The sequence below is a fragment of the Schistocerca americana genome, chromosome 11, assembly GCF_021461395.2.
Source record: "Schistocerca americana isolate TAMUIC-IGC-003095 chromosome 11, iqSchAmer2.1, whole genome shotgun sequence".
Taxonomy (NCBI): Eukaryota; Metazoa; Arthropoda; class Insecta; order Orthoptera; family Acrididae; genus Schistocerca; species Schistocerca americana.
Genome location: NC_060129.1, coordinates 193982055 through 194000623, shown reverse-complemented (window position 1 = coordinate 194000623; position 18569 = coordinate 193982055). Strand labels below are relative to the sequence as shown.

Sequence of the window (18569 nt, the reverse complement as noted above, 5' to 3'; positions counted from 1 at the left end):
TTGTGGGCATATTACAACACTGCAACTGTTGACATTAAAGGTAATTTACAGCAAATTAGTTGCAACCAGGTGCCCTTGTAGACATTTAGTTTCCTACAATGACACTTTCAGATGTCCACCTGCCTATTTTCAGCTGTTTACATTTATTTATGTGTTGCAAACATTATGTCTTTATTAAAGGGGTTGCAGGATTTTGCAATGAATGTTTTTAAGACAGTTATTGTAAAACCTTGTAAGTAAACAAACTGTGTTCCCAATGAGTAAATAAATGTAAACATCTGATGCGTGCACAAACATAAAAAGTATGTATTCTCGAAAACACGTGTCTCGAGGCAGAATATGTCGATGCAGCATGTCAGGAAAGGGGTCATTCATATTAGTGCGTTACCCCGTAAACATTGATGTCACAGACAGATGGTATAGTTTTGACTTTACGCACTAGAAGTGTGCTGTCGTGTCACGTGACAATGCTTTAGTAACAATACGAATCAGTGCTGCAGGTAACCAAAGGCTGCCCATGTCTGATTCATGTGGTCATTGATAGGGTGAACATTTGATCACAGTTTTAAGGGGGATGACCAGTATGAGACTATGATTTTAAGGGAGGGTTAAGGGACACGTAGTTACAATAAATTTCAACTGCACTACTACATTGCTTTTCCTTGGAATGCGTCACAATTGGAACATAAATATAAATTTTCTAGCATCCTTTGTTTACTTTAACTCCATTATGTCATACAGTATCATATTCTGAGGTAGCTCCAGAAACCAAGAGTGCAGAAACACTCATTTACGGTGTAAATTTAAGACCGACGTGCCGAAACCTTTTCAAAGAACAGGATATACTAAGAACTGCTTCTCATAATACTTATTCCTTAATGAAGTTTCGTGTGAGTAGTGTGTCTCTTTTTCCAACCAATAGCTCAGTAGACAATATCAATAGTATCGATAGTACTTTGTGGGATTAATACTTATAACAGTGATCAGTCATGAAAAATATGGGAGAAATAGGCAGTCAATAAGGGAGACGGGAGGATTGAAAAAATTGCTACAGTATGGGAAACACTAAAAAATAGGAGAGAGAGTTCGTCACCCTAATGGTGGGGGCTAGGAGAGTTGGAAATGAATTGATGATGAGTTAGAAGGCTCAGTGTGTAGAATCTAGGAATATGCTAGGGAGAGTTGAAAGTTAGGAGGAAGAGTGTGTGGAATGAGGCAGTAAGGTTGGAGGAGTTGAAAGTACAATATGTGCAACCAGGTAGTTTGGTTGTGAGACACGAGAGTGAGATGGCTGAGCGTGTGAAATATGCCAGAATGATGAGAAGGATTGAAGAGTGAGTGTGTGGGGTGAGGCAGCGTGGTTTGGAGAGTCGGGTGTGAATCAGAAGCTACAGTGTGCGGAGACTTTAATGGGCTGCTACCTTCCAGGCTTACCATTTTCTGGTCCGTAGCCGTTGTCCCCATTGCCGTTCTCGCCATTCTGGTCGTAGTTGCCATTCTCGTCGTCATCTGCGTCGTCCGGACCGTTGTAGTTGTCATCGTAATCATCTTCATTGCCGTAGTCATCCTCCTGACGACGGACGCGCGAGTGCGGGGCTGAAACTACACAAGTCACAAGGTTAACAGAAGCGTCAAAGCTCATTATTTTGCTCGTACACTCTACACTACTGGCCATTAAAATTGCTACACCAAGAAGGAATGAAGATGATAAACGGGTATTCATTAGACAAATATATTATACTAGAACTGCCATGTGATTACATTTTTTCACGCAATTTGGGCGCATAGATCCTGAGAAATCAGTACCAGAACAACCACCTCTGGCCGTAATAACGGCCTCGATACGCCTGGGCATTGAGTCAAACAGAGCTGGGATGGCGTGTACAGGTACAGCTGTCCGTGCAGCTTCAACACGATACCACAGTTCATCAAGAGTAGTGACTGGCGTATTGTGACGAGCCAGTTGCTCGGCCACCATTGACCAGACGTTTTCAACTGGTGAGGGATCTGCAGAATATGCTGGCCAGGGCAGCAGTCGAACATTTTCTGTGTCCAGAAAGGCCCGTACAGGACCTGCAACATGCGGTCGTGCATTATCCTGCTGAAATGTGGGGTTTCGCAGGGATCGAATGAAGGGTGGAGTCACGGGTTGTAACACATCTGAAATGTAACGTCCACTGTTCAAAGCGCCGTCAATGCGAACAAGAGGTGACCGAGACGTGTAACCAAAGGCAGCCCATACCATCACGCCGGGTGATACGCCAGTATGGCGATGACGAATACACACTTCCAATGTGCGTTCACCGCGATGTCGCCAAACACGGATGCGACCATCACGATGCTGTAAACAGAACCTGCATTCATCCGAAAAAATGACGTTTTGCCATTCGTGCACCGAGGTTCGTCGTCGAGTACACCACCGCAGCGTCAAGGGTAACCGCAGCCACGGTCTCCGAGCTGATAGTCCGTGCTGGTGCAAACGTCGTCGAACTGTTCGTGTAGATGGATGTTGTCTTGCAAACGTCCCCATCTGTTGATTCAGGGATCGAGACGTGGCTGCACGATCCGTTAGAGCCATGCGGATAAGATGCCTGTCATCTCGACTGCTAGTGATACGAGGCCGTTGGGATCCAGCACGGCGTTGCGTATTACCCTCCTAAACCCACCGATTCCATATTCTGCCAACAGTCATTGGATCTCGACCAACACGAGCAGCAATGTCGCGATACGATAAACGGCAATCGCCATAGGCTACAATCCGACCTTTATCAAAGTCGGAAACGTGATGGTAAGCATTTCTCCTCCTTACACGAGGCATCACAACAACGTTTCACCAGGCAACGCCGGTTAACTACTGTTTGTGTATGAGAAATCGGCTGGAAACTTTCCTCATGTCAACACGTTGTAGGTGTCGCCACCGGCGCCAACCTTGTGTGAATGCTCTCAAAAGCTAATCATTTGCATATCACAGCATCTTCTTCCTGTCGGTTAAATTTCGCGTCTGTAGCACGTCATCTTCGTGGTGTAGCAGTTTTAATGGCCAGCAGTGTATGTAGCTCAAACTAGGAATTCTTATAGTGAAGAGATGTCTTATTTTGTCTGTCGCCCTTTGCTTGTGGCACATATGTTTAACACAAAGTTAAATACTGCATTTTTTCGTTTTGTAATAAAACTCATTATTGTTTGAATGTTGTCTAGAGATCCGAGGGAGCAGGTTTCTCACACAGCCCACATTTGACGATTAGGCAGGATTCAACATTAAGAAAGACCAAACTCTGTGCCAACAGGCCTTGGAAGGAGCAACGGTACCGACCGGCCGCCGTGTCATCCTCAGCCCATAGGCGTCACCGGATGCGGATATGGAGGGGCGTGTGGTCAGCACACCGCTCTCCCGGCCGTATGTCAGTTTACGAGACCGGAGCCGCTACTTCTCAATCGAGTAGCTCCTCAGTTTGCCTCACAAGGGCTGAGAGCACCCCGCTTGCCAACAGCGCTCGGCGGACCGAACGGTCACCCATCCGAGTGCTAGCCCAGCTCGACAGCGCTTAACTTCGGTGATCGGACGGGAACCGGTGTGACCACTGCGGCAAGGCCGTTGGCAGGATTCATCACTAGTGATCAATAATATATTCTGCTTCACTACTTAGCACAGTCTGCCAACGCTGGGGTGACTTCTCGATACCGCGACAGTGGATTTCACGTGGTTTTGAGGCGAAGAACTTGTCGAGACGTGTTCGGAGCGCATTTTCATCCGGAATTGTAGTTCGTTGAAGGTTGTTCGATAGAGACCAGAAAAGGTGAAGATCTCAGACCGCAACTCCTGTCTAGCGTTTTTTGTTGGTCCAGCAAGCGGGCTGGCGTTATCGCTGACTAGCATAACTTTGCGCAGTCTTCCTGGATTGCGTCTGCGAGACAATAAATGTCAGCAGTGATGTTTACAGCTCGGGGAAGCAATTCGTAGTACAACCACACCGTTACTGCTCCACCAGATGGATATCATTTATCTTTCGTGGATGCGCGCACGCTTTTGTACGGGGTATTGCTGCGTTGTTTGGAGTCAACCAGTCCTTTCTTCTCCTTATGTCAGCATAAAGACGCCATTTCTCGTCACCAGTAACGATACACGATAGGAATGGTCGATGTTGTTCACGAGCCAATTGATGACGAGGAAGTAGAGATACTCTTATCGTGACCGGCCGATTTTTGTGATTTTGGCTTACAGTTTGCGTTACCCGTACACCCGATTTTCGAACTTCCCTCACTGGATGCAAATGTCGCACGACGGTGCAACGGAGACAGTTCACCACATCTGCCATGCTCGAGTACAGTGATGTGGATCAGTGTGGACTGACGCGTTTAAAGGATCTTCATCAAAACCCGAAGGTCTTCCTGAACGTGGAGAGTCACTAATGACGAAACGATTCTCCTCATAATGAGGAAACTATTTTCTTGCCGTGCTCTGTCCATTGGCACTATCCCCGTTATAATGGTACCAGAATTACGTAACCATTATGGCACCTCACCTCAACCTCTCGATACCAGCAATATTCTACTGTGTTTCTGGAAAATAGTTAACATATTTCTGTGACAACATTCAGATTTTATTTAATTAATGTAGAGGTACTTTGATACATCGATATGTATATATTGCAGTATTATTATTCTTATGTGTATTCTTTCTTTTGTCACTATGATCTTTGTCGTACTTGTAACTCTGATTTTTGGGCGCGTAAGCGGCTATTAGAGAGTCAAGCTTTGGTCGTCATATTAAAAAGACGCAATCACAAGCTGCGACATCGTCGCGAAAAAACACAGTGACCCGTATATGTAATAAGTTTCCTTTAATTTACGTCTATGGTCACAATCTTTTCTGTTTAACAGATTACCGGTTTCGGTCTTTAATGACCATCATCAGATCTGTCTCATGTGCGCATGTGATGTGATTTATATGTATTTGACGATGCTGGTGTTGATTCCGCATTTAAGAGTTGACTATGCCACTATGGCTGCAGTGGATTAGGACTTTGTTTTTATGATACAGATCTGATGATGGTCATTAAAGACCGAAACGAGTAATGTGTTAAACAGAAAAGATTGTGACCATAGACGTAAATTAAAGGAAACTTAAAAAGACGCAAATTGTAGTCAGTTTATGAAATGTGAACTTTAACACTGAGGAAGATATTTTCAGGTATGTTTTATATTGTGAAGTGATGTTGTTTTTTTTTTTTTTTTTTTTTTTTTTTTTTTTTTTTTTTTTTTTTTTTGGAGCGAGTTACGTGATATTGCAACCAAAGTAATAAAAAAAGAAATGTAACTTAAATTCGGAGAGCTGATTACTATTTTACATCACCATTCCCCTAACTTGCGAAAGTTTAATCTTAAAAAAAAAAAATGGTTCAAATGGCTCTGAGCAGTATGGGACTCAACTGCTGAGGTCATTAGTCCCCTAGAATTTAGAACTAGTTAAACCTAACTAACCTAAGGACATCACAAACATCCATGCCCGAGGCAGGATTCGAACCTGCGACCGTAGCGGTCTTGCGGTTCCAGACTGCAGCGTCTTTAACCGCACGGCCACTTCGGCCGGCGTTTAATCTTCAAGAATGGTTTATGAAACACATCTGTAAAACTTTTGAATATCGCAGAATAACACCTAGGCCTCTTTGGATCCGAACCTGGAATCATCACTACCTAGATTTTCGACGACTGAGCCACGAGTTCAGAACGAGACCAGCGTGGGAAACACGAAAAGATGAGTGCCTAGTTTATCCATTATTTCAAGAAACGACTTTATTAACTGTGCTCTAATAACATCTGCCACATAATATAACTTTGTTGTTGCCCGAAAATGCAATGTTTAGCAGCGTGAGCAACACTACAATCATAATTAATTTTTTGACCTGCGTTGTGGTAGCGTTGTTAGACCGTACACGGCGCAAATGTTTCTGGCTGCGTCCTCTGCCGTCACCCATCTATTGAAATCAGACAGAAGAATATGTCGGAAATGTTCCGATTGCTCCAGTTGGCTCTCCAGTTTCTAGAGTCCACAGCCCCACTCACTATCTCTAAATGACAAAGTGACGCTGTGTGAACTCAAATAGTAACTGTGAACTACAAATAAAAAATCACAATACACAAATAAATCCATAGCAACCGGCATACCAACATGCAAAACAAAACCGCTACGAACTTACGCACCAACCTAATGATGATACATTGCGCAGCTATTACATATTAACTAAAGTTCACTCTTGATCACAAGACTTACGTCTCAAATGAGACATTAGTGTTGTGATCATGAGTGAACTTTAGTTAAAATATAATACTCTATTGATCACTGTTTCCAAAAATTGTTACCAAAATTGCACAGTTATGTTTTTCCCACGCATGGAATGATGGCGTTTCGAGAGCTAATTCTGATTATCAAGTAATAATATTTACATTGTGTTTATGTGAGATTTTGATGTGCGTTATTCTGCCTCTGTTGCCCTGCGGTCTTCTTTTTGCGGTATTCGTGCAATCGGAAAATCGGACAAAATAAATCTTGTAATTTTTTTGTGTCGCAAATATTACAAAATACACTGCGTGATCAGAAGTATCCGGACACCCTCAACAACAAATGTTTTTCATATTAGGTGCATTGTGCTGCCACCTACTGCCAGGCACTCCGTATCAGCGACCTCAGTAGTCATCAGACATCGTGAGAGAGCAGACTGGGGCGCTCCGCGGAACTCACGGACTTCGAACGTGGTCAGGTGATTGGGTGTCACTTGTGTCATACGTCTGTAGGGGAGATTTCCACACTCCTAAACATCCCTAGGTCCACTGTTTCTGATTTGATAGTGAAGCGGAAACGTGAAGGGACACGTACAGCACAAAAGTGTACAGGCCGACCTCCGCTGTTGACTGACAGAGATCGCTGACAGTTGAAGAGGGTCGTAATGTGTAATAGGCAGACATCTGTCTAGACCATCACACAGGAATTCTGAACTGCATCAGCATCCACTGTAAGTACTATGACAGTTAGGCGGGAGGTGAGAACACTTGGATTTCACGGTCGAGCGGCTGCTCATAAGCCACACATCACGCCGGTAAATGCCAAACGACGCCTCGCTCGGTGTAAGGAGCGTAAACATTGGACGATTGAACAGTGGAAAAACGTTGTGTGGAGTGACGAATCACGGTACACAATGTGGCGACCCGATGGCAGGGCGTGGGTATGGCGAATGCCGGGTGAACGTCATCCGCCAGCGTGTGTAGTGCCGACAGTAAAATTCGGAGGCGGTGGTGTTCTGGTGTGGTCGTGTTTTTCATGGAGGGGGCTTGCACCCCTTGTTTTGCGTGGCACTATCACAGCACAGGCCTACATAGCTGTTTTAAGCACCTTCTTGCTTCCCACTGTTGAAGAGCAATTCGGGGATGGCGACTGCATCTTTAAACACGATCGAGCACCTGTTCATAATGCACGGCCTGTGGTGGAGTGGTTACACGACAGTAACATCCCTGTAATGGACTGGCCTGGATAGAGTCCTGAATCCTACAGAACACCTTTGGGATGTTTTGGAACGCCGACTTCGTGCCAGGCCTCACCGACCGACATCGATACCTCTCCTCAGTGCTGCGCTCCGTGAAGAATGGGCTGCCATTCCCCAAGAAACCTTCCAGCACCTGACTGAACATATGCCCGCGAGAGTGGAAGCTGTCATCAAGGCTAAGGGTGGGCCACGAACTTGTAAGTTCTTGTCAGCCAGCTGTCCGAATACTTTTGATCACAAAGTGTAGCTTCTTTCTGTTTGCCTTCTTACAGATGCCATGCCTCCTTCATTAGACATAAAACTCACACTGTTTGTTTACGAGTAACTAAAATGGGTGTACTGCAACTGGCGGTCGTTTAAAATATACTGGTTAAATATGGCACGAACGTTTTGCAGTCTTTTGGGATGAGGATCTTCACATAACTTTGCCGAAAGATCGGAAACTCCATATATATCGCGTGCAGCTCTACACGACATCCAGCCATGGAGTTATGATTACATGTACCTTAGGCTGTTAAGAATTGGTTCTACCGACCAATTTGATGGTTTCTCTCGCAGCTTTCCACTCTTCACATTCATATTAATAATATAAAATATGTACTTTGTATATACTAATGTAATATGCTTACCTTTAATATGCAGCACTAATGTACGTTCAAAAATATATCGACTGGATATTTATGAAATTTTTTCGATACGATAAGCTTTGTTTACTTCCTGTGAAATTTATTTCTTCGAGCATGGCATGTTCTCAAACTCAACTAACTAGTTGTATCGAAAATGGAACTTCTGGAATCTTGCCCCGTCTTCGATAAATTTCTGAATGCACCCATGCGTCCGCTTACTAGTTTCCAATACAGACGACTGTATCAAGTGCGTTTGTTTGTTTACGGATGTACAGTGGTTGATGAGAGCAAATGTATTCTCAGTTGGGAACTTTTGGATAGTAAATCGAAAAATACGGAAAAAAAGAAAGAGCAGTTACATTTGGCTGGTCAGAAAATGTGAAGAAGGTGAAAAAACGGAGGTAATGACAAATAATCAGATCATACCGTCAAAATTAAGTACAAGGTGTGGAAATGTCAGCAGGACAGACAAATGTAAGTATCTAGTTGAAATCATCTATACTAATCCAGAGAAAAAAAATCCATTATTATGAAAGGTTTATGAAAGGTGGACATAAGAAAGCATACATGTAATTTTTCGAACAATCACCTCTAGAAACGCAAAAAAATATCACTACAAAACAGTATTCCGGCCAAAATGTGAATATCCAAGAGAAGTTAAGCAGTCAGGAAAAAGGGAAGAAGAAGATGCTAGGAAAAAAAGCAATAGTAGAAAGATTTAAATTAAGAAGTAACGCCGGAAGTACACAATAATATTTTTAAAAATCGGACAAAATTAGGAAAAGAAGACTGTCGGAGCAAGAATGAGTCCTAGAAGACTGACAAGAGGAAATCGTACAGCGTTTTGCAAAATGCCTGACTGGCTTAGGAAACTACATGAAGAAAAGAGAAGAAACTGGCGCAAATAAGCAACAAGTTGAAGACAGAACAAAATTAAGAGTGCTAAGGTTTCTCAGACAAAACAGATTCAGAACGACTGAAAATAGTCAGTAGAAGTGAAGGAAGGAAAGAAGTATATAGATGAAGGAGTAAAGCAATTGTCGGAAAGATGAAGTGCTAGCTGGCCTGTGATGAAAGAAAGAAATTTCAATGTCAACTGACAGAAAAAGAGGTGGGACACTTGTAGCATTAATCTTACTAAAACTTTTTCCTCTTTGCCTGAATTTCGTCTGAAGCACGAAGTTCGTTTTGAAAGGCGTTTCCTGCTTCAGTTGTTAGTGTCTCCATGGCAACGACGCTGAGCGTACGCCCTCCCCTGGCATCTAGCGTCCGTCTACGGAAAACTGTCTCACCTTCCTTGTGATGACTCGGTTCCGCTCCGTGCCACCAGTCGAGGATGTGGCGCTTGGCGCGCTGCAGGAGGTCTCCGAAGCCGGCGGCAGATGTCTCTGAGTGCGGAACGTCCCTCGCTAGTTCGGCCTCTTGGAAGTCATCCTCCAGTTGCGAGAAGGGCGCGACGACGAAAGATTCGCGTGTCGCAGCTGGAGCAGGAATTCCTGTCGGGCGGGGATGAAAAAACACATACAGTTTATCAATCTGCGCTTCTATAAATGCTCAAAGGTAACAGACATATTGGATGAATTCTAGTGTCCGGTACCACCCGTCGGCTTTGACGGAAGACATCATACGTAAGGCAAAGATGCTGCAATGGACAAAAAATCTTATAACATACCAGAAACGTGCTTGAAAATGATCTTGGTAGTGAACTACAGAATACGACTAGACTTTTAAAAAATGAAAATCTTTACGCACACTACTGCAGACGCAAAGAAATAAAACGCAAAAATAACCAAACCTTGCAACCGATAACTATACTACACGAAAGTCACACCAACTACAGTAGCTCCAATTAACACTCACTACAATCTATACACCAGGAGTGACAGTAAAAATAAGAAAAGTGTAGCAGAAAAATCGAAAAGGAAAACATAAAAGTGGCTACATAAAAAGAAACTTAGCGCTTATGAACCTCTAAAGGAATCAAAGATCGAGGCTGAGAAGGGCGAAACAACGACATAACAAGAAATAATAATGTTAGAAGGTCAAACTGTAACGAAAGAAGCAAAATCCACAATAACTAATGAAAAAATAATGTTGTTGTTGATGTTGTGGTCTTCAGTCCTGAGACTGATTTGATGCTGCATCTGTATTAGCCCTTGTGAGATAAGCCTCTACATTCTTACATTTGTCCTCTAGCCATCCCTGCTTAGCCATTTTGCACTTCCTGTCGATCTCATTTTTGAGACGTTTGTATTCCTTTTTGCCTGCTTCATTTACAGCATTTTTGTATTTTCTCCTTTCATCGATTAAATTCAGTATCTCTTCTGTTACCCAAGGATTTCTACTAGCCCTCGTCTTTTTACTTACTTGATCCAATGGTGCCTTCACTATTTCATCCCTCGGAGCTACCCATTCTTCTTCTAGTGTACTTCTTTCCCCCAGTCCTGTCAATTGTTCCCTTATGCTCTCCCTGAAACTCTGTACAACCTCTGGTTTAGTCAGTTTATCCAGGTCTCATCTCCTTAAATTCCCACCTTTTTGCAGTTTCTTCAGTTTTAATCCACAGTAGATATTATGATACAAAACTGCCCATCGTCTGCATTCATACTCTGTTGAAACTTCCTCACACTGCAGCGTTGATTATGGTCTACATATTTACTTCAGACAACATTCACGCATCATCCACACCACTAAAAGCAAATACAAAACTGTACAAACATAAATTAACTAAAAACAAACATACATTACAAAAAAAGCCTTCAAAAAGTAACCAGAAGAATTGAAAAAAACATTCTCTCGGCCTGGTGGTTGAATGTACACCACTGTACTCTGGGGGATGAAAATTAGAATTAAGTACTCGACTGAAGCCACTTCAGACCAACTGTGACTGTCCACGCGTGAGTCATTCTCCCGATGTACAGGCTCCAGATGGGAGCGATATAAGGCGCCACACCCCACAATGTTAAGCCTTTCGTGAACCGTGGGAAACGTGCTTCCCACTACATTGAACTCGCTCGCTCCTAGTCCCGTGGGATTCACAGTTCCCACCTCTGTACGGTGCTGCCACCTAGTGAACAGTATAGGGTACTACTTCCAGTCGGAAGTTCCCGCCGTCTCCGCTGTACCTTCGCGCAGAGGCATTGTATAGCTGAGTGTTGCTCTGTGGAGTGGTGTTTGCGTGACATTTTGTGATTTTTTTTCCCCCTCAAAGCTATAGTATAGGGTAAATACTTTTGATTTACCCAAATCTATGAAGGAAAACGTAAAGCTGGAACGAAGAGAATTCCAGTTTGAAACAAAAGGAGGCATTTCTGCAGTAAAATGGATGGATAACCGTCCAGTCACTTTCCTGTCCTCAATTCATGAGCCATGAGAAACAGCCATAGTGAATAGGAAAAACAAGGATGGTACTAGTACAGAGATATCTTGTCCTGAAGTTGTGGCAGAAATCAACAAAATAAAGGGTGGTGTCGATAAGTTAGATCAATTACGAGAGAGGTACGCTATTGGCAGACGTTGTGTAAAATGGTGGCACTGAATATTTTATTTCCTGGTGGACGTTGCTGCAGTGAACAGTTTTATCCTGTGGAAAATAAGTAGAAGAGAAAGTGGACAGCACGATCAGCTCACATACAGGATACATCTAGCCAGGCAATTGATCGCTGGCTTCTCGTCCCAAAAAAGGCGTGGACAAAAACCTGTCTTTCTGGCAAAAAGGGGTAAAGTACCTGTGGCTGTAGGGGAGCATCGACCCATTTTAGGAGAAATCTACTGGACGTGCCGTCATTGTAGTTCCAATGCTGCGAAAAAGAGCACTCGCTGTGTTTGTACATATTGCCAAATACCAGTTTGCATAGACCCATGTTTCAGAAAATTTCATAGCAAGTAATTGTGAACAATCATTGTAACAAGAGAAGTAAATTTATCAAATAAATATGACATATATTGAAAAAGTTGTTTTTGTCATTTAACTCCAGGGAAGTCAGTGGGAAGAATACTTCCCACCTTGTTGTGTGGTCTCACTTTCACAGTTCTAGCAAATTTGATATTCTGTATGATAAATATACCTATCTGTTAACTAGTATCTGCTCTCTATTCATTAAAAAAACTGCTCAATAATTTTGCCCACGAAAGGGTTAATTACGCAATCGTATTACCTATGTGTGGTATTCCTGGTGTCTCATTACTCCACGTTAATTAAGTTTTGGTGGTGTAATTTTTTTTTTCCATCTGTGTTCTTTCGTGCTGCAGGATGGGTGACAAGATGGTCGTCGTTCAGAAATCATGACTGTGTTGCAGTTGGCAGACTGCGATGACGTCATTTGTCAAAGTGGACGGCCCCGGACTAAAGTGCGCGTCATTTGAGACGGCGGCCGAGTTTAGGTTCGTTCAGCGCATCTGACGTCACAAAACACAGTCAGCCAATGAACAGAGAACGACGTTGCCAGAGCTCGACTGCAGTGCAGAGCACGGACGAGTGGCTTCAGTTTTACAAACGTTCAGTCATAAATAATGTAATTTTAAAAAAAAGGAATGTCTCGATAGCAGAATTTCTTTTATAGAAAGTTTGGAAAAAGCATTCTTTATACCAATTGCTTCATATTCTATTAATTAATTAAACCAAACATGCATGAAGCCTCCTAATTCAGGCGATAGCAAGGAAAGGTCTTTGTATCATTCACACTAACCGCTTTTTCGCAATAAAGAGCAGCGGTAATTGTTTACTTCCTATTGTACTTCGACGAAACGTGAATAATTCATAGTCATACCAACATTGTTTGTCGGTATTTTGTGTGATCCTTTAGAGTCCTCTCCAGAAAGATGAGCTGTGTTAGCGTAATGGTTAAGGTGCTTTGCTGCTAAGCGATAGATTCCGAGTTTTCAGTACTTAATATTTTCTTTATTTAAAAACAATATCAAAGTGTGTTACTTAATGAATTTTATTCGTTTGAATTTAATTTTTTGAAATTTTTTTCGTTTTTTCTAATTTTGTCCTCCAATATTTCTATTCACAGCAATTAAAAACAATGAAAAGGCACGCATACAATATTCATGTTATCTGTTTCGTTTGTATATCTTCTCTTCCGTAGTCGCTGTTTTACTATTCATATTGAGATATATTCTTTTGAGACAGTATTAAAAGTATTATTTAGAGCAGAATTTCGGCTCGTACGTTGCCGAGCTACTTGATTGTCTGACGCAATTCTTTGTTTCGCTGCTGTGGCACCATCATCACATTCAATGTTTTCGTCGAGTGATCTACGTTTTGGCAAGTATCTGCTGTCCGTTGCGACAAACACAAATTTTTTGCACATTGCGCCTCACTGACAATATATTTTAGTTTCTGTGTTTTATTACGTCCACAATTCAGTTTTGTGTACTTCGCCAATTTTAATTGGAACTTTTTAGAAAAAAAAGCGAAATGACTCTGTTGTAAATAAAACTTTTATTACAGTCGCGAAAGACGGAATATTTCTCAATATTACATATGACAACTAACTGGTACTTAAATTAAATGAGATATTGTTATACAGCAATATTTTATATGAAATTTACGTGTCTTGTCCACATTTCATTCTCAACATTGTGGCTACTAAAATAGACCATACGGAAAGTATACGCTATGGACTTTTACCTCTGGAAACTCTTCAAAATTTCGTGCAATGGTTTACTATATTTAATGCTGCACAATAGCTGCGTCGACCATCGAAAGAAAATCAAGTCATTTATGGGGGGGAAGGTACCAGTCAAGAAGATGTGTAAAAATCAAATTTTTGGGCCAAATAGTTTTTGTGAAATCGAATGATAAGTGTGTCAAAGCAGTCGGAACACCGTGTGTCTGCACAGGCGAGCAGTGCAGTGACGACAAAATGCGGGGAGCACGTCTCTGTAGCAGCGAAAGGGTTAATGCGGCCGTGGTGGTTTTACTCCATAAACTGCGCGCTCCCCCCTAAACGTAAGTTTGCGAACTATACTGTACTATGGCGCTGCTTGTCTTGGCGTGTACAACTGGCAACGCAGCAGTCTCCCGCATCTGGGCGGGCATGCGCGAACCGCCAAGATAAAAGAATTGAACTATAACATCGGGTGATTCAGTGGACCAGCAGAGGCGTGACAACCTGCCCGAGTGTTTGTCAAACAAGGAAACAGCTGTCCTCATCTCGGGAAGGCATGGATGTCCACAGAAAGGCAACTCCTGGTCCCGGTTTAATTTTTTGAAATTTTTTTCGGTTTTTCTAATTTTGTCCTCCAATATTTCTATTCACAGCAATTAAAAACAATGAAAAGGCACGCATACAATATTCATGTTATCTGTTTCGTTTGTATATCTTCTCTTCCGTAGTCGCTGTTTTACTATTCATATTGAGATATATTCTTTTGAGACAGTATTAAAAGTATTATTTAGAGCAGAATTTCGGCTCGTACGTTGCCGAGCTACTTGATTGTCTGACGCAATTCTTTGTTTCGCTGCTGTGGCACTATCATCACATTCAATGTTTTCGTCGAGTGATCTACGTTTTGGCAAGTATCTGCTGTCCGTTGCGACAAACACAAATTTTTTGCACATTGCGCCTAACTGACAATATATTTTAGTTTCTGTGTTTTATTACGTCCACAACTCAGTTTTGTGTACTTCGCCAATTTTAATTGGAACTTTTTAGGTTGATGTTCACACTGATCTGGATGGGTGAACTCGAGTCATACTACAAAAAACACTCCCAACAGCGACAGAACTCTGTTTGGTCTGATCTACACCCTCCACACACTGTCGGTTAGTCAGCTCATTGCGGCCGCTGCTCACATCGTCACTGTCAAATTTCTGTGTTGTTTTGCTCAATGAAGTTGTGCACCTTACGTGCTGCTGTAGGCAATAGCCTTTTGAAAAGTACCCTACTCCAAATGCCCATCACGCTGCTCCTTTCACAATGTCGGTCAGGAACTGGTCGGGACCTGCATTCAGTGACAACTGCATTTAATGTCAGGTTTGCAACCAGAGACGTGAGTTTCTCCTGGCCCATACAACTTTGAAACAACTTCCGGGAATTCAGTCAGGTGACACTTCGAGCGACCGCCGATATTTCGGCAGGAGAACACCCAGCCATTTTCAAGGCAAACTGCAACGGACACGCGACGTACGTGAAAATTTAAAACCTCGGTTCTCAGACTGTATCAGGAAAGATAATACTCAGACTGAACACTAGTGCCACCAAAGATGGCCAAAGTCAGAGCTATCGATAGTGAGACTACGGATTCGCAGGTGAGGTAGTATTGACTCTGTTCCTCTGTTTTTTAACAAGGGAGAGAGCCGGATTCCAAACAGAGTTTAAACAGAAACCTTCATCCCTGTTAACAAGGTTGCTCGCTAATTTAATCTCAACTGCCTCCCTAATAACACTGTCCCAATAGCTGGACGTGCACGCCGATATACAGGGCTATTACAAATGATTGAAGCGATTTCATAAATTCACTGTAGCTCCATTCATTGACACATGGTGACGACACACTACAGATACGTAGAAAAACTCATAAAGTTTTGTTCGGCTGAAGCCGCACTTCAGGTTTCTGCCGCCAGAGCGCTCGAGAGCGCAGTGAGACAAAATGGCGACAGGAGCCGAGAAAGCGTATGTCGTGCTTGAAATGCACTCACATCAGTCAGTCATAACAGTACAACGACACTTCAGGACGAAGTTCAACAAAGATCCACCAACTGCCAACTCCATTCGGCGATGGTATGCGCAGTTTAAAGCTTCTGGATGCCTCTGTAAGGGGAAATCAACGGGTCGGCCTGCAGTGAGCGAAGAAACGGTTGAACGCGTGCGGGCAAGTTTCACGCGTAGCCCGCGGAAGTCGACGAATAAAGCGAGCAGGGAGCTAAACGTACCACAGCCGACGGTTTGGAAAATCTTACGGAAAAGGCTAAAGCAGGAGCGTTACCGTTTACAATTGCTACAAGCCCTGAAACCCGATGACAAAGTCAAACGCTTTGAATTTTCGGCGCGGTTGCAACAGCTCACGGAAGAGGATGCGTTCAGTGCGAAACTTGTTTTCAGTGATAAAGCAACATTTTTTCTTAATGGTGAAGTGAACAGACACAATGTGCGAATCTGGGCGGTAGAGAATCCTCACGCATTCGTGCAGCAAATTCGGAATTCACCAAAAGTTAACGTGTTTTGTGCAATCTCACAGTTTAAAGTTTACGGCCCCTTTTTCTTCTGCGAAAAAAACGTTACAGGACACGTGTATCTGGACATGCTGGAAAATTGGCTCACGCCACAACTGGAGACCGACAGCGCCGACTTCATCTTTCAACAGGATGGTGCTCCACCGCACTTCCATCGTGATGTTCGGCATTTCTTAAACAGGAGACTGGAAAACCAACGGATCGGTCGTGGTGGAGATCATGATCAGCAATTCGTGTCATGGCCTCCACGCTCTCCCGACTTAACCCCGTGCGATTTCTTTCTGTGGGGCTATGTGAAAGATTCAGTGTTTAAACCTCCTCTACCAAGAAACGTGCCAGAACTGCGAGCTCGCATCAACGATGCTTTCGAACTCATTGATGGGGACATGCTGCGCCGAGTATGGGAGGAACTTGATTATCGGCTTGATGTCTGCCGAATCACTAAAGGGGCACATATCGAACATTTGTGAATGCCTAAAAAAACTTTTTGAGTTTTCGTATGTGTGTGCAAAGCATTGTGAAAATATCTCAAATAATAAAGTTATTGTAGAGTTGTGAAAACGCTTCAATCATTTGCAATGACCCTGTATAGGAGAGAGAGAGGGTGATGGCCGGTACCCACCTGGTGCAGCAGTGGAGGAGTAGTTGTCTGGCTGGTCGTGGTGCTGCTGGTGCTCGCGGTGGTGGTGGGGGCGGTGGTGCGGCCTCTGCAGCAGCGGGGGGGCGTGCGGGCGGGCGGCTTCCGCCCCCGGCTCGTCGAAGACCAGGTCGTTGTCCACCTGAAACACCCACCAGGCCGTCCTCACTACCTCGGCTGTGCAGTTAAGCTGTGAGCGAAGAGCAGGGATACTGGGCAGACCTACGTTTGGCAACGTTGTTGGCTCAGTTTCTATCTACAGGATGGTCCACTGATCGTGACCGGGCCAAACATCTCACGAAATAAGCGTCAAACGAAAAAACTGCAAAGAACGAAACTTGTCTAGCTTGAAGGGGAAACCAGATGGCGCTATGGTTCGCCCGCTAGATGGCGCTGCCATAGGTCAAACGAATATCAACTGCGTTTTTTAAAATAGGAACCTCCATTTTTATTACATATTCGTGTAGTACGTAAACAAATATGAATGTTTTAGTTGGACCACTTTTTTCGCTTTGTGACAGATGGCGCTGTAATAGTCACAAACGTATAAGCACGTGGTATCACGTAACATTCCGCCAGTGCGGACGGTATTTGCTTCGTGATACATTACCCGTGTTAAAATGGACCGTTTACCAATTGCGGAAAAGGTCGATATCGTGTTGATGTACGGCCATTGTGATCAAAATGCCCAACGGGCGTGTGCTATGTATGCTGCTCGGTATCCTGGACGACATCATCCAAGTGTCCGGACCGTTCGCCGGATAGTTACGTTATTTAAGGAAACAGGAAGTGTTCAGCCACGTGTGAAACGTCAAACCACGACATGCAACAAATGATGATAACCAAGTAGGTATTTTAGCTGCTGTCGCGGCTAATCCGCACACCAGTAGCAGATAAATTGCGCCAGAATCGGGAATCTCAAAAACGTCGGTGTTGAGAATGCTACATCAACATCGATTGCACCCGTACCATATTTCTATGCACCAGGAATTGCATGGCGACGACTTTGAACGTCGTGTACAGTTCTGCCACTGGGCACAAGAGAAATTACGGGACGATGACAGATTTTTTGCACGCGTTCTATTTAGCGACGGAGCGTCATTCACCAACAGCGGTAACGTAAACCGGCATAATATGCACTATTGGGCAACGGAAAATCCACGATGGCTGCGACAAGTGGAACATCGGCGACCTTGGCGGGTTAATGTATGGTGCGGCGTTATGGGAGGAAGGATAATTGGCCCCCATTTTATCGATGGCAATATAAATGGTGCAATGTATGCTGATTTCCTACGAAATGTTCTACCGATGTTACTACATGATGTTTCACTGCATGACAGAATGGTGATGTACTTCCAACATGATGGATGTCTGGCACATAGCTCGCGTGCGGTTGAAGCGGTATTGAATAGCATATTTCATGACAGGTGGATTGGTCGTCGAAGCACCATACCGTGGCCCGCACGTTCACCGGATCTGACGTCCCCGTGTTTTTGATGATACTAGAGCGCTGTGACACTCCATTTCTCAATAATAGCATTCACTTTTTGTCTGCTGCAGTCTTTTCTTGAAATTATTGGTATTGC

General features: G+C 43.5%; 1 long non-coding RNA gene and 1 pseudogene across 1 annotated transcript; both read right to left on the bottom strand.

Moving 5' to 3' along the window:
- Window positions 1–1443: 1443 nt before the first annotated feature.
- Window positions 1444–17092, bottom strand: LOC124553580. Its single transcript, XR_006968065.1, has 3 exons — window positions 16969–17092; window positions 9457–9660; window positions 1444–1602 (listed from the first exon to the last, which is right to left on the bottom strand). It is a non-coding gene; the product is annotated as an uncharacterized LOC124553580 (long non-coding RNA).
- LOC124554311 lies at window positions 3483–3600 on the bottom strand (annotated as a pseudogene).
- Window positions 17093–18569: the final 1477 nt, after the last annotated feature.